This window comes from Mobula hypostoma, chromosome 3 (genome assembly GCF_963921235.1).
Source record: "Mobula hypostoma chromosome 3, sMobHyp1.1, whole genome shotgun sequence".
Classification (NCBI taxonomy): domain Eukaryota; kingdom Metazoa; phylum Chordata; class Chondrichthyes; order Myliobatiformes; family Myliobatidae; genus Mobula; species Mobula hypostoma.
Window position 1 is genome coordinate 226,437,322 of NC_086099.1, and position 16,996 is coordinate 226,454,317.

A 16,996-nucleotide genomic window follows, 5' to 3' on the forward strand; every position below is an offset into this window, starting at 1 on the left:
TGCAGGAAAGGTGGGTGTCTGTTGGCTCAGGGTACAAAGAAGAGAACGGTGGTCGATTCCCTCCCTTTGAGTATTTTAGTAGGTTTGTGTGCAAAGAGGCGAAGAAGCGAAATGACCCTTGCTTCATGAATCAAGGTACCACAACTCACACCAAGACAGTCAAATCCATTTTGAACAATCTTAACATCAATAAACTCATCTCAGCGCATAAAACCGAAGTCTCCGCAACCAACAATGACCCTATCAAGGATTGTCCATGGCACAACAAACCCCTCCCCCTCAGAAAATGCGGAATGTTTAGAAACAAACCCTTTGACAAAAGAAAGGCCTTTCTCAAGGAAAAAAGAATGTGTTTTAAGTGCTGTTACTCTACTTCCCACCTCGCTAAAGAGTGTACGTTCCCCATAAAGTGCTCGGAATGCAACAGCACTGATCACGATGGGGCCATGCATCCCGGCCCATCACTGCAAACTGCCAAGGCTCCTTCACTCCCACAAGAGGACGGCGGGGAGGGAGAGGATCACTCTGATACAACTATTGTCAGCTCGAGCTGCACAGAAGTTTGCAGTCCAGGTCATTTGAGCCATTTGTGCTCAAAGATCTGCCTCACTAAGGTATACCCTAAGGGAGCCAAAGACAAGGCCATCAAAGCCTATGTAATTCTGGATGATCAGAGCAACCGCTCACTAGTGAGACCAGAGTTCTTCGAGTTGTTCAGCGTGGAGAGTAATCCATTCCCATACTACCTCAGAACTTGCTCTGGCATCTCAGGAACATATGGCAGGAAGGCAGAAAGCTTCCAGTTCAAGTCGCTGGATGGCAAAGTTGTCATCTGTCTCCCTCCACTCTTAGAGCACAACAAGATCTTGAATAACCGATCCGAGATTCCGATGCCAAGCGCAGTGCTACACCAGCCCCATCTCCACCACATTGCCAAGCACATCCCAGAACTGGATCCAGAAGCAGAAATACTCCTGCTGCTCGGAAGAGACGTTCTTAGGGTGCCAAAGTCAGGCAGCAGGTCAATGGACCACACAATGCCCCCTTCGCCCAATGTCTGGATCTGAGCTGGGTGGTGATAGGGGAGGTGTGCCTTGGCAACGTACACAAACCGACAGTTAACACACTCAAGACTAATATGCTAGAGAGTGGCCGCCATTCAATTTTTCAGCCCTGCACAAGCTTCATGTGTATCAAGGAAGCACAGCGAAACTTTAATAAGCTTAGTAAAGTAACTGAGAAGACACTGGGACAGTCAGTCTTCGCTCAAACTGAGCACACTTATAAACTTACTCCATCAGTGGAAGATGCTATCTTCTTAAAAATAATGGACACAAAGGTTTTTAGAGATGAAGTCGCCCCACTACCATTCAGAGAACCACATCAGTGCTTGCCAAACAACAAAGAGCAGGCAGTCAACCAGTTCACATCTTTACAACGAACCCTGAAAAGGAAACCTGAGATGCAGCAACAGTATGTAGAATCCATGGAGAAGATCTTTGCTAATGGGCATGCTGCTGCCACTGAGAGAAGATGAGGAGTGCTGGTACCTCCCAATGTTTGGGGTATACCACCCACAAAAGCCCAACCAGATCAGAGTGGTCTTTGACTCCAGTGCCCAGTGCGCTGGCATCCCCCTCAATAACGTGCTCCTCACAGGCCCCGACCTAAATAATGCCCTCCTTGGGGCCCTGCTGCGCTTCCGGAAAGAGAAGGTCGCGATCCTAGGGGACATCCAGCAGATGTTCCATTGTTTCTTAGTGCAGGAAGACCATCACAACTTCCTCCGTTTTTTATGGCACAAAGACAATGACGCCAACAAGGAAGTCACTGAGTACCGGATGAAGGTCCATGTTTTCGGCAATAGTCCATCTCCTGCCGTAGCCATCCACGGGCTGCGAAAAGCCATCAGAGAGGGCGCACAGGAACATGGCAATGACACCGTTAAGTTTGTGGAAAGACACTTCTACATCAATGACGGCTTAATATCGGTACAGAAAGAAACTGAAGCAATCGATCTGCTCCGACGAACACAGGCCTCACTTGCTGAGTCAAACCTGCGCTTGCACAAGTTCGCATCAAACTGTCAGGTAGTCATGGAGGCCTTGCCACCCGACGACTGTGCTCTGGCAATCAAAGACCTAGATCTAGGTGGAGAAACCATACCCACACAAAGGAGTTTGGGTCTCCTTTGGGAGATCACGACCGACACGTTCACGTTCTCTGTGCCGACCACGAACAAACTATTCACCCACCGTGGAGTTCTCTCCACTGTCAACAGTGTTTTCGATCCCCTGGATCTACTGGCACTGGTTACAATCCAGGGAAGAGCCCTCCTCAGAGAACTTACCTCTGGCAAGGCGAAGCTAGCACCTCAGTCCGAGCCTACAATCCCAAGGCTTGAACTGTGCACAGCTGTCCTAGCTGTGGAAATGGCAGATCTTATCCAGGACGAGTTAGACCTAGAGCTGGATGCCACCAGATTCTACACAGACAGCAAAGTAGTGCTCGGCTATATCTATAATGAATCAAAACGTTTCTACATGTACGTTCACAATAGAGTTCAACATATCCACCTGTCCTCAAAGCCCAAACAATGGCATTACGTACGTATAGAGGAAAACCCTGCAGACCACGCATCGAGGTCCTTACCTGCATCCCGTTTGGCGCAGACTTCCTAGTTCACCGGACCCTCCTTCCTGCATCAGCCACCAGCAGAAAAAACACGAAGGAGTGAGACATTTGAGCTGATCGAACCCGGAAGACTGGGAAATCCAGCCGCCAATACAAACCTGTGCCACCTACCGGGAAGAATCAATACGTACCACTGACCGCTTTCAGCAGTTCTCCACCTTGAACTCCTTAGTGAGAGGAATTGCATTCCTCATCCACATTGCCAGATCCCACAAACACTCACACCAAAATAGCGAATACAAAGGATGGCACAAATGTGGCTTACCTCGCACTCCAGACGAATTGGCCGAGGCAAGGGATGTCATCCTTAAAGCAACTCAAAGGCCAGCCTTTGCAGACAAACTTTCAGCCCTCCAAGTTAATAAACCAATACCAAAGAACAGCCCTTTGAGGAAACTCAGCCCGATCCTGGAGAATGATTTCATTTGCATTGGAGGCCGATTAACACACTCTCACCTTTCAGCTGCAGAAAAGAGCCCAGTAATCCTGCCCAAAGACAGTCACATGTCCTTACTGCTCACATGCCATCATCACGAACAGGTAAGGCATCAAGGCCGCCACTTGATGGAAGGAGCAATCAGGGCAGTGGGATCTTGGGAGGCAAAGCACTGATCGATTCAGTACTCCACAAGTGTGTAACCTGCTACAAACTGTGAGGGAAGCTGGAAGATCAACGTATGGCAGACCTCCCACCAGAATGCCTCAAAGCCTGCCCTCCTTTTACACATGTATTTGGGCCCTGGACTACCGCCACCAGATGCACCAGAGGAGGACAAGCAGAGAGTAAACGGTGGGCCATCATGTTCAGCTGCATGAGTTTGAGAGCTGTGCACATGGAGGTCATCGAGTCTTTAGATACATCCAGCTGCATTAACGCTCTCAGGCGCTTCTTTTGCACTAAGAGGCCCTGCAAGACAGTTAAGATCCGATTGCGGGACAAACTTTGTTGGAGCGTGCAAGGAGCTTGGGATGGACAAAACTGTGCAAGGGTACCTCAGTGAGCAGGGATACAACTGGGAATTCAACCCACCACATGCCTCTCACACGGGAGGCTCTTGGGAGTGGATGATTGGCATCGCCAGAAGAGTCCTTGATTCAATGTTTCTGCAGCAAAGTGCACGCCTGACCCACGAAGAACGGTGCACACTAATGGCAGAGGTCACAGCCATTATAAATACGCGGCCACTCCTACCTGTGTCTTCGGACCCTGAAAGCCCCTTCATACTCTTGCCATCAATGGTCCTTACTCAGAAGGCAGGAGCTCCCACTCCACCTGGAGACTTCTCGGACAAGGACTTGTACACGAAGTAATGGAGACAGGTTCAGGCTCTTGCAAATCAGTTCTGGACCTGTTGGAGCCACGAATAGCTACCTTTGTTGCAACACAGACAGAAGTGGACAGAACCTCGCAGGAACCTTCAAGTTGGAGATCTAGTCCTGCTCAGGGATAAGCAGATCGCCGGCAACTGCTGGCCAATGGCCAGAATCACTGCCATATTCCCTGGAAGGGATGGACATGTCAGGAAGGTTGAGTTAAAAACTACTGACCAAGGTGATGTGAAAACTTACCTGAAACCAGTTGCAGAGGTCGTTCTACTTCTACCTAAAGACTGATCTAGAGACTAAAGTCCTCTACCATGTTTATCGTGACTTTACAAAGGTCAGGCGGGGAGTGTGTTGCCCTTGAAGCATTTGTTTAGCTTTGTTGGGTTTCCGCTTTAAATAATTTGTTTGTAATTATTTTCTAGTTAATGTTAAAGATAAAATTCATTGTCTATGGTATATTGCGGCATGTGATGACATCACCTCCGGTTTCACTGCGTCTTGGGGATAACTTCCGGTTCGGAGAGGATGAAAAGGTGGGGTCCCATGCGTGCAGCATGAACATGAAAAGCTCCGTTTCTACCCACACAGAAACATTATAGAAGCAACGCTGTAAGTTCATATGACAGTAGACATGTTGAAGTAAAAATATTAACACGGATTCTGTTAAAGGAAGCAGCAGTTGGAGCGGCGCGCGAGGCGGCTTTTCAACTTCAAACGCGGGGTTGGCTCAAGCCCGGCAGTGGTTTGACACGACCCCCTCCCTACTCTGGGCAGCTGTAGACACTTGCTAAAAGAAAAGAGCACGCGTGGTCTCAAGAATGAAACAGACAATGGATATGTTTGTATTTTTTTATCAACAGTTTTCACCATACGATGTTAATGTGGAAGAGTGAACAGTAAATGATTAACTTTACTACAACTCTGCCTTCATTGGCTCCGGCTTAACTTGTTTAGTCAGAGTTTCAACACACTGCACGAGAGCACTACAATTGCGTAAGAGGCATAGATTGAATGGACAGCCAGAAAACTTTGACAAACTGCGGCTGTATTGATGTGCCGTGAAGAGTATATTGACCGGTTACATCATGGTCTGGTATGGAAACTGTTGTGTATTTAATATTTCAGCAATATTTGAGTAATATTATAAATGTATTGTTTGATTAAATGTTCATTGTTTGTTTAAATAATTTATTATGGTTATATGTAATGAATTAATACATATAATTTAATACAAGAATGTAATGTTGAGGTTTTATAAAGCACTGGTGTGGCCTCACTTGGAGTGTTGTGAGCAGTTTTGGGCCTTTATCTGAGAAAAGATGTGGTGACGTTCTTGTGGGTTCAAAGGAAGTTCATGAAAATGATTCTGGGATTGAAAGCCCTATAATATGGGGAGTGTTTGATGACTCTGGGCCTGTATGCGCTGAAATTCAGAAGAATGAAGAGGAATCTCACTGAAACCTATCAAATGCTGAAAGGCCTTGAAGGAGTGGATGTGAAGAGGATGTTTCATATGGTGGGGAATCTCGGACTAGAGGACACAGACTCAGAAAAGAGGGATGTCCATTCAGAACAGAGATGAGGAGGAATTTCTTTAGCCAGAGAATGCCAAATCTGTGGAATTCATTGCCATAGGTTCCTGTAGAGGCCAAGTCACTGAGTATAATTAAGGCAGAGGTTGATAGATTCCTGATTAGTCAGGGTGTGAAGGGTTATGGTGAGAAGGCAGGGGATTGGGGCTGAGAGGGAAACAGATCAGCCCCAATCCCCCAATCAGAGGGAAATAGCAGAGCAGACTCAATGGGCCAGTTGGCCTAATTCTGCTCCTATATCTTCTCGTCTTACATATAAAAGTATGTGAATGGCATACGTCATTAAGCCACCATGTCGTAAGAGCGTGCCTCACTAAAGTGAAATGAAGTAGAGAAGATGTGTTCTGGCTCCTGTGTTTTTCTTTCAGTGTGACAAGTAAGTTTTAAAATGAACCCGAGATGACTACCGAACTGTTGAACCACAGTGAAATGTTTGTGTTTAAAAGAAACGCAGAACATTTTTTTCCTTCAGAAGAAAAAAAGAAAGAGGTTCGAGTTTAAAAAGAAAGGCAGATAACAGACAAAATTCATGGGTTCATAAATAGTTAATACAAGGTGATGATAATAATAATAATAATAAATAAAAGCAAAATGGCTGACTACATGGGAAAGATAGACACTTTCAATTGTAAAAAAAGATAACTGGGTGGTGTATACTGAGTGAACTGAGCAGTATTTTAAAGCAAACAGAATAGCTGATGAGAAGTGACTGCCGTTTTACTGACTGCAACAGGTGGAAGAACATACAGTTTGCTTAGAAGTTTGGCTGCTCCAAACAAACCAGCCGAAATGAGCTTTGCTGGTATTGTGAACATAATGCAAAATGCTTTATGTTTCATAAGTGGAATCAAAAAGAAAGGAGTCCATTTCAGCTTATGTGGCTGAATTGAGGAAGATGTCTGAGCATTGTCAGCTCAGTGATGGGTTTGATGCACTGAACAATTGTTTAGTTTGTGGAATCTTACAAGAAAGCATTTGAAAATGGCTCCTAATTGAAGCACAGCCCACATTTAAAAAGGCAGTTGAAATAGTTGTATCAATAGAAACAGCTGACAGAAACACAGATGAATTGCAGTCAGGAATGAAAGTGAGCATGAACAAAATTGCACTGTCTGAACACAAACCCACCCAGCCAACAAATTGTGTTACTGTTATGGTAGGGGCTCACATACACCAGACCATTGCAAGTTTAAGGGCGAAACTTACCGAGAATGCAAAGAAGTAGGACACATATAAAGAGCATGTCGGACAGACAAAAATAAATGGACTGCACTTAGCAGAGAAAAAAGATAAGAAGTTAGGTTGTAGTTTCAAACAGAGCACTGATCTGCATACTGTTGATGAAAAATTGATAGTGAGAGTGACACAGGATTGTATAGCCTTGAGATTTACAATGTGAAAACTAACAATGGACAAGCAATGTGGTTTATGTCAGAAGTGGACGGCAAATTAATTAAAATGAATTGGACACTGGCTCGGCAGTTTCAGTAATTCCAAAAAATAAGTTTGATCAGCATTTCAAAGATACTGAACTGAAGCCCCTGCAGATATCCGACAAGAACTTATACTGGAGAAAAGATAACTCCTGTGGGAATGACATTCGTGACAGTGAAATACAGCAACCAATAAGTCACATTGGGCTTGTATGTGGTAAAATCAGGTAGGCCTGGATTGTGGGGTCATGATTGGCTGAGACAACTACAACTTGGTTGGAAATCCACCACCACTTGCATGCCAACTCCCCTGTAATAGAGCCCACTGAAAGCGAATTAAGAAAGGTATTGGATGATGCCATTACAGTGTTCAAGGATGGCATTAGGAAACTCAAACATATCAAGCGTAAAATAGTGGTTAATGAAAATGCCATAGCTAAGTTTTACAAAGCCCAGTTCTTCATACCATTGGTGATAAAGTAACCAGTGAACTAGATTACATGGAGGCTGACGGAATTCTTTCCAAGGTTGAGTGGAGCTCATGGGCAATGCCAGTGGTCTCAGTAGCCAAGAATAGGCCTGTTAGGATCTGTGGTGATTTTAAGGTCATCAAGAGCAAAGAGCTGATGTGAACTTCAGGAAGGGTAAGACAAGGGAACATGAACCAATCCTCATAGAGGGATCAGGAGTGGAGAGAGTGAGCAATTTCAAGTTCCTGGGTGTCAAGATCTCTGAGGACCTAACCTGGTCCCAACATATCGATGCAGTCATAAAGGAGGCAACACAGTAGCTACATTTCATTAGGAATTTGAGGAGATTTGTTCTGTCACCTAAAACACTTGAAAACTTCAAAACTTCTACAGATGTACCGGGGAGAGCCGGGGAGAGCATTCTGACGGGCTGTATCACTGTCTGGTATGGGGAGGGGGTGCTACTGCACAGGACTGAAAGAAGCTACAGAAAGTTGTAAAATTAGTCAGCTCCTTCTTGGGTACTAGCCTCACTAGTATCCAAGACATCTTCAAGGAGAAGTACCTCAGAAAGGTATTATTAGTCCATTATTAAGAACCCCCATCACCCAGGACACGGCCTCTTGTCATTGCTACAGTCAGGTAGGAGGTACAGAAGTTTCAAGGCACACACTCAGCGATTCAGGAACAACTTCTTCAGCGCAGCCATACAATTCCTAAATGGACATTGAACCCATGAACACCACCTCACGAAGGGTCTCGGCCTGAAACGTCGACTGTGCCTCTTCCTATAGATGCTGCTTGGCCTGCTGCGTTCACCAGCAACTTTGATGTATGTTGCTTGAATTTCCAGCATCTGCAGAATTCCTGTTGTTTACTTTTATTATTTCTGTTTTTGCCCTATTTTTAATTTAACTGTTTAATATACATATATATGCTCACTGTAATTGACTTTTTTTCCTTTCTATGTTATCATGTATTGCATTGTTTTGCTGCTGCTAAGTTAACAAATTTCACAACACATACTACTGATAATAAATCTCATTCTGATTCTGAATCATCAACCCAGAACTGAAAGTACGTTTGTAGATCAATACCCTCTGCCCAGGGTAGAGGATATCTCGGCAAACCTTTCTGGAGGAAAACACTTCAACAAAGTGGGCTTAGCTGAGACTACCTACAGTTGGAGATGGAAGAAGAGTCCGAAGAGTTTCTCATCATAAACACTCACAAAAGGTTTTTTATCAGTATAATAGGCTTACTTTTGGAGTAGCAATTGCACCTGCACTCTGGCAGAAAGCTATGGACCAGGTGCTTCAAGGCTACCCATGCACTCAGTTTTACCTGGATAACATCGTCGTTACTGGTGAGGATGACAAGGAACATCTCCAAAATCTCAAGACAGTGTTTAAAAGATTTGAAGATTATGGGCCTAGAGCATGACGCAACAAGTATGAATTCTTTAAACCAAGCATCACTTACTGTGGTCACACCATTGACACACAAGAATTACATGAGTATGCTGAGAAAATCCGAGAAGTGGTGGATGACCCAAGGCCAAGAAGTGTCTCAGTAATAGTCCTTTTAGGATATGTCAATTACTATAACAGGTTCCTGCCAAAACTCATTACTGTGCTCTACTCCTTGAACGCATTACTACAGATCTGCTCCGGCTGCAGTGATGCTTGGCTTTGTGTCTTTTGTAAACCTTCAGTTCCAAAGCTATTTGCTTACTTGTATTGTTTTCTCAATTTTTTTCTCTCTCTGTGCATTGGTTGTTTGGTGGTCTTCTATTTAATGGGTTCTTTTGATGTTTTTTTTGCTTTGTGGCTGCCTGTAAGGAGAAAAATCTCAAGTTGTATAATATATATACATACTTTGCTTATAAATGTACTTTGAACTTTGTTTCTTGGAGAACACAATTACAAGATTGAATTCAAGAGAACAACTAATCATGGAAGTGCTGATGGATTGTCCTGTTTGCCCTTGGAAAAGGAGATATCTGCAAAATTTACAAAAATGGACACTTGTCTTAATGTCTTCGTTCCAATGCAAATCAAAAGTCTCCCTGTTTTGGGAGAGATGATCCAAAGGGAAATCAGAAAAGACCTCACGCTGTCGTAGGTCTACATTACCACTCAGAATGGTTAGAATGAGCAGCAGAAATCCAAGCTCTCCCATTTTTATCGGTGCTGGGGTGAACTTGCCCTTAACAGGGGTGGCCTTATGTGGGGATTTAGAGTTGTTGTACCATCCAAGCTGAGAGCTGAAGTGTTGGAAGAGCTACATGTGGTCATCTAGGCGTGGTTACAATGAAAATGTTGGCTTGAAGCTTTGTCTGGTGGCCTGGGATAGACCAGCAGATCGAGCAGCTTGCCACACACTGTGCGGGATGCCAGCACACCCAGAAGAAAGGTGTCCAGAGCTGTCTGAACCACTTCCTGCAGTCCCTGAGTCAACTCCTACAACCACCGTGGAGGAGGCCCCAGAACATGAGATTGTTTCACAGCCACAAGTCTCACCTACTGAGCAAAATGAACCCCACCCCCCCACACTGCCCTCTCAGGAAAGATATTATCTTACAAGGGTAAGAAATCCTCCACAGTGATTAAGCCTTTAGGCCTGAATGGGGCAATTTATAATTTACAATACTGTGAATGTCTATGCAATAGTTGTATTATATAGTATGTGTGTGTCATAGTCATCGTCATAGTCATACTTTATTCATCCCGGGGGAAATTAGTTTTTGTTACAGTTGCACCATAAATAATTAAGTAGTAATAAAACCATAAATAATTAAATAGTAATATGTAAATTCTGCCAGGAAATAAGACCAGGACCAGCCTATTGGCTCAGGGTGTCTGACCCTCCAAGGGAGGAGTTGTAAAGTTTGATGGCCACAGGCAGGAATGACTTCCTATGATGCTCTGTGTTGCATCTCGGTGGAATGAGTCTCTGGCTGAATGTACTCCTGTGCCCACCCAGTACATTATGTAGTGGATGGGAGACATTGTCCAAGATGGCATGCAACTTAGACAGCATCCTCTTTTCAGACACCACCGTCAGAGAGTCCAGTCCAGTATATAAGTTGAGATGCACTCTATATTGAGTTGGAGTTTATAGCTAAGCAAGGAGGAATGTTGTGTACTTAATATTTCAGTAATATTGTAAATATATTGTTTCATTAAGCATTCTTTGTTTATTTAAATAATTCATTATGGGTTATGTGTAAAAGTACATGAATGACATACATTATCACGCCACCACGTCATAAGTGAGCGCCTCACTAAAGTAAAAACAAAGTTGACATGTTTATCCTCGGGCTGCCACGTTTTTATGGAGTTCAAAATTCAAAGTAAATTAATGATTAAAGTACATATATGTCACCATATACAACCCTGAGATTCATTTTCTTGCAGGCATACTCAATAAATCCAATAATCATAATAGAATCACTGAAAGACCGCACCAACATCCATAATGTAACAAAACGTAACAGACACATCAATGCCCTTGAACAGAAAAGCCTACAAAAAGTAATGGATACGGCCCAGTCCATCACGGGTGAAGCCCTTCCCATCATTGAGTACATCTACATGGAGCACTGTCACAGGAAAGCAGCGTCCATCATCAGGGACCCCCAGCACCCACATCATCACTGTGAGTGCCTGCAAGAAAATGAATCTCAGGATTGTAAATGGTGATATATATGCACTTTGATAATAAATTTACTTCGAACTTTTTTCCCAGATTGCAAATGGCTAACACCAGGAGCATAATTTTAAGGTGATTGGAGTAAAGTATAGGCAAGATGAGAGAGGTAGGTTTTTTTACGCAGAGATTCTTAGCAGTGTGGAGGAACAGTGGGATCTTGGGACACACATCCATAGATCCCTGAAAGTTGCTACACAGGCTAATTGGGAGGCTAAGAAGGCATACGGTGTGTTGGCCATCATTAGTCAGAGGACTGAGTTCAAGAGCCGCACGGTAATGTTGCAGTTCTATTAAATCCTGGTTCGACTGCACTTGGAGTACTGTGTTCAATTCTGGTCTGGTTGCCTCATTATGGAAAAGATATGGAAGCTTTAAAGAGGGTGCAGACGAGATTACCAAGTTGCTGCCTGGATTAGAGAGCATGTTTTATGAGGCTCGGTTCAGCAAGCTACCTAGGGCTTTGCTCTTTGGAGAGAAGGAGAAGAAGAGATGGTTTGATAGAGGTGTACAAGACACAGGCAATGACAGAGTGAATAGCCAGGACTTTTCTCATGACAGAAATGGCTAATACAAGGGGGCATGACTTTAAGGTATCTGGAGGAAAGTGTGAAATGATGTGTACAAGAGAGTAAGAGGCATAGATTGAATGGATAGCCAGGGACTTTTTCTCAAGGCAGAAACAAAGTGGCATAATTTAAGGTGATTTGAGGAAAATATAGGGGGATGTGAGAGGTACATATTTTTCACAGAGTGAATTGAATTGAATTGACTTTATTTCTTATATCCTTCACATACATGAGGAGTAAAAATCTTTACATTACAGCTCCATCTAAATGTGCAATGTGCAATCATAGTAATTTATAATAAATAGAACAGTCAATGTAATATAGAGTACATTCAAGTCAGCATGATTGCACATTGCACATTTAGATGGAGACGTAACGTAAAGATTTATATTTTCCTCAAATCACCTTAGATTATGCCCCTTTGTTTCTGCCTTGAGAAAAAGTCTCTGGCTATGCATTCAATCTATGCCTCTTACTCTCTTGTACACATCATTTCACACTTGGTCTGATGGCCTGGTGGAAGAAGCTGTCCCGGAGCCTGTTGAACCTGGCTATTATGCTGCGGTACCGCTTCCCGGATGGTAGCAGCCGGAATAGTTTGTGGTTGGGATGGTTTGCGCCCCCAATGATCTTACGGGTCCTTTTTACACACCTGTCCTTGTAAATGTCTTGAATCAATAGACAATAGGCACAGGAGTAGGCCACTCAGCCCTTCAAGCCAGCACCACCATTCACTGTGATCATGGCTGATCATCCACAATCAGTACCCCGTTCCCGCCTTCTCTCCATATCCCTTGACTCTGCTATCTTTAAGAACTCTATCTAACTCTTTCTTGAAAGAATCCAGAGAATTGGCCTCCACTGCCTTCTGGGGCAGAGCATTCCACAGATCCACAGCTCTCTGGATGAAAAAGTTTTTACTCAGCTCCGTTCTAAATGGTCTACCCCTTATTCTTAAACTGTGGCCTTTGGTTCTGGACTCACCCATCAGCGGGAACATGCTTCCTGCCTCCAGCATGTCCAATCCCTTAATAATCTTATATGTTTCCATCAGATCCCCTCTCATCCTTCTAAATTCCAGTGTATACTACCCCAGTTGCTCCAATCTTTCAACATATGACAGTCCCACCATCCCAGGAATTAACCTCGTGAACCTACGCTGCACTCCCTCAATAGCAAGAATGTCCTTCCTCAAATTTGGAGACCAAAACTGCACGCAATACTCCAGGTGTGGTCTCATCAGGGCCCTGTACAACTGCAGAAGGACCTCTTTGCTCCTATACTCAATTCCCCTTGTTATGAAGGCCAACATGCCATTAGCTTTCTTCACTGCCTGCTGTACCTGCATGCTTGCTTTCAGTGACTGATGTACAAGAACACCTAGATCTTTTTGTAGTTCCCCTTTTCCTAACTTGACTCCATTTAGATAATAATCTGCCTTCCTGTTCTTACCACCAAAGTGGATAACCTCACATTTATCCACATTAAACTGTATCTGCCATGCATTTGCCCATTCACCCAACCTGTCCAAGTCACCCTGCATTCTCATAACATCCTCCTCACATTTCACACTGCCACCCAGCTTTGTGTCATCTGCAAATTTGCTAATGTTGCTTTTAATCCCTTCATCTAAATCATTAATGTATATTGTAAATATCTGCGGTCCCAGCACTGAACCTTGCGGTACCCCACTGGTCACTGCCTGCCATTCTGAAAAGGACCCATTAATCCCTACTCTTTGTTTCCTGTCTGCCAACCAATTTATGATCCATGTCAGTACCCTACCCCCAATACTATTTGCTCTAATTTTGCCCACTAACCTCCTATGTGGGACCTTATCAAAGGCTTTCTGAAAGTCCAGGTACACTACATCCACTGGCTTTCCATTGTCCATTTTCATAGTTACATTCTCAAAAAATTCCAGAAGATTAGTCAAGCATGATTTCCCCTTCGTAAATCCATGCTGACTCGGACCTATCCTGCTACTGCTATCCAGATGTGCTGCTATTTCATCTTTTATAATTGATTCCAGCATCTTCCCCACCACTGATGTCAGACTAATTGGTCTATAAAAGTGGGATAACATTAGCTACCCTCCAATCCGCAGGAACTGATCCTGAATCTATAGAACATTGGAAAATGATTACCAACACATCCATGATTTCTAGAGCCACCTCCTTAAGTACCCTGGGATGCAGACCATCAGGTCCTGGGGATTTATCAGCCTTCAGTCCCATCAGTCTATCCAACACCATTTTCTGCCTGATGTGAATTTCCTTCAGTTCCTCTGTTACCCTAGGTCCTCTGGCCACTATTACATCTGGGAGATTGTTTGTGTCTTCCCTAGTGAAGACAGCTCCAAAGTACCTGTTCAGCTCGTCTGCCATTTCCTTGTTCCCCATAGTAATTTCACCCATTTCTGTCTTCAAGGGCCCAACTTTGGTCTTTGGTCTTAACTAATTTTTTCCACTTCACATACCTAAAGAAGCTTTTACTATCCTCCTTTATATTCTTGGCTAGCTTACCTTCATACCTCATCTTTCCCCCTCCCCCCCCGTATTGCCTTTTTAGTTATCTTCTGTTGCTCCTTAAAAGTCTCCCAAATCCTCTGGCTTCCCGCTCATCCTTGCTATATTATACTTCCTCTCTTTTATTTTTCTACTGTCCTTGACTTCCCTTGTCATCCATGGTCGTCCCTTACTTCCCTTAGAATCTTTCTTCCTCTTTGGAATGAACTGATCCTGCACCCTCTGTATTATTCCCAGAAATACCTGCTATTGTTGTTCCACTGTCATCCCTGCTAGGATATCTTTCCAGTCAATTTTGGCCAACTCCTCCCTCATGGGTCCATAATCCCCTTTGTTCAACTGTAATACTGACACTTCCGATCTTCACTTCTCCCTCTAAAATTGTAGATTAAAACTTATCATATTATGGTCACTACCTCCTAATAGCTCCTTTACCTCGAGTTCCCTTATCAAATCTGGCTCATTACACAACACTAAATCCAGAATTGCCTTCTCCCTGGTAGGCTCTAATACAAGCTGCTCTAAGAATCCATCTCTGAGGCATTCCACAAACTCCCTTTCTTGAGGTCCAGTACCAACCTGATTTTCCCAGTCTACCTGCATGTTGAAATCCCCCATAACAACCGTAGAATTACCTTTGCGACATGCCAATTTTAACTCTTGATTTAACTTGCACCCTATATCCAGGCTACTGTTTGGGGCCCTGTAGATAACTCCCATCAGGGTCTTTTTGCCCTTACAGTTTCTCAGTTCTATCCATACTGACTCTACATCTCCTGATTCTATGTTCCCCCTTGCAAGTGACTGAATTTCATTCCTCATCAACAGAGCCACCCCACCCCCTCTGCCAACCTGTCTGTCCTTTCGATAGGATGTATATTCCTGAATATTCATTTCCCAGCCCTGGTCCTCTTGCAGCCATGTCTCTGTTATTCCCACAACATAATATGTGCCAATTTCCAACTGAGACTCAAGCTCATCCACTTTATTTCTTATACTCCGTCCATTCATATATAATACTTTTAATCCTTTTATGTCAAGATCTTGAACCATATCCAGAAGATCTTGCTGTCTGACGGTGTCAAAAGCTTTTGTATAGTCGATGAAACATAGGTAGATGTCTTTTTGTACCTGGATGGCTCGTTCACTGATCATCCGTAGCATGAAAATTGCATTTCTGGTTCTAGTGTTTTCCACAAAGTCGCGTTGTTCTTTACTGATTTCTGGTTTTATACAGAGTCTTGCTCTCATCATGATTACTCTGAGAATAATTTTTGCCACGTGGCTCATCAAGCTTATTGTACGATGTAACTGACAATCTGTTGCTCCCTCTTTCTTTGGAAGTGTGATGAACACTGTTTTACTTAAATCATCAGGTATCTCTCCATGATCATAGATTTCATTTGCTATTTCTGTTACTTTCTCTATTCCAAAATCTTCTAAGGCCAGTATCATTTCAACAGCGAGGAATGGGAAGTTCACGACTGCAGATGCGCTGGGCTGTCCGCACCACTCTCTGCAGAATCCTGCGATTCAGTGAGGTACAGTTACATAGAAACATAGAAACATAGAAAATAGGTGCAGGAGTAGGCCATTCAGCCCTTCGAGCCTGCACCGCCATTTATTATGATCATGGCTGATCCTCCAACTCAGAACCCCGCCCCAGCCTTCCCTCCATACCCCCTGATCCCTTTAGCCACAAGGGCCATATCTAACTCCCTCTTAAATATAGCCAATGAACTGGCCTCAACTGTTTCCTGTGGCAGAGAATTCCACAGATTCACCACTCTCTGTGTGACGAAGTTTTTCCTAATCGCTGTCCTAAAAGGCTTCCCCTCTATCCTCAAACTGTGGCCCCTCGTTCTGGACTTCCCCAACATCGGGAACAATCTTCCTGCATCTAGCCTGTCCAATCCCTTTAGGATTTTATACGTTTCAATCAGATCCCCCCTCAATCTTCTAAATTCCAACGAGTACAAGCCCAGTTCATCCAGTCTTTCTTCATATGAAAGTCCCGCCATCCCAGGAATCAATCTGGTGAACCTTCTTTGTACTCCCTCTATGGCAAAGATGTCTTTCCTCAGATTAGGGGACCAAAACTGCACACAATACTCCAGGTGTGGTCTCACCAAGGCCTTGTACAACTGCAGTAGAACCTCCCTGCTCCTGTACTCGAATCCTCTCGCTATAAATGCCAGCATACCATTCGCCTTTTTCACCGCCTGCTGTACCTGCATGCCCACTTTCAATGACTGGTGTATAATGACACCCAGGTCTCGTTGCACCTCCCCTTTTCCTAATCGGCCACCATTCAGGTAATAATCTGTTTTCCTATTTTTGCCACCAAAGTGGATAACTTCACATTTATCCACATTAAACCATACTGGCTGTGATGCGGCCAGTCAGGATGCTCTCAATTGTGCCCCTGTAGAAAGCTCTTAGGATCTGGGGGCCCATACCAAACTTGTTCAACCGTCTGAGGTGAAAGAGGCGCTGTTGTGCCTTTTTCACCACACAGGTGGGGTGTACGGATCATGTGAGGTCCTCAGTGATGTGCATGCCGAGGGACTTGAAGCTGTTTACCCTTACAACCCCAGATCCATTGACGTCAATTGGGGTCAGCCCGTCTCCATTCCTGCTGTAATCAACAACCAGCTCCATTGTTTTTGCGAC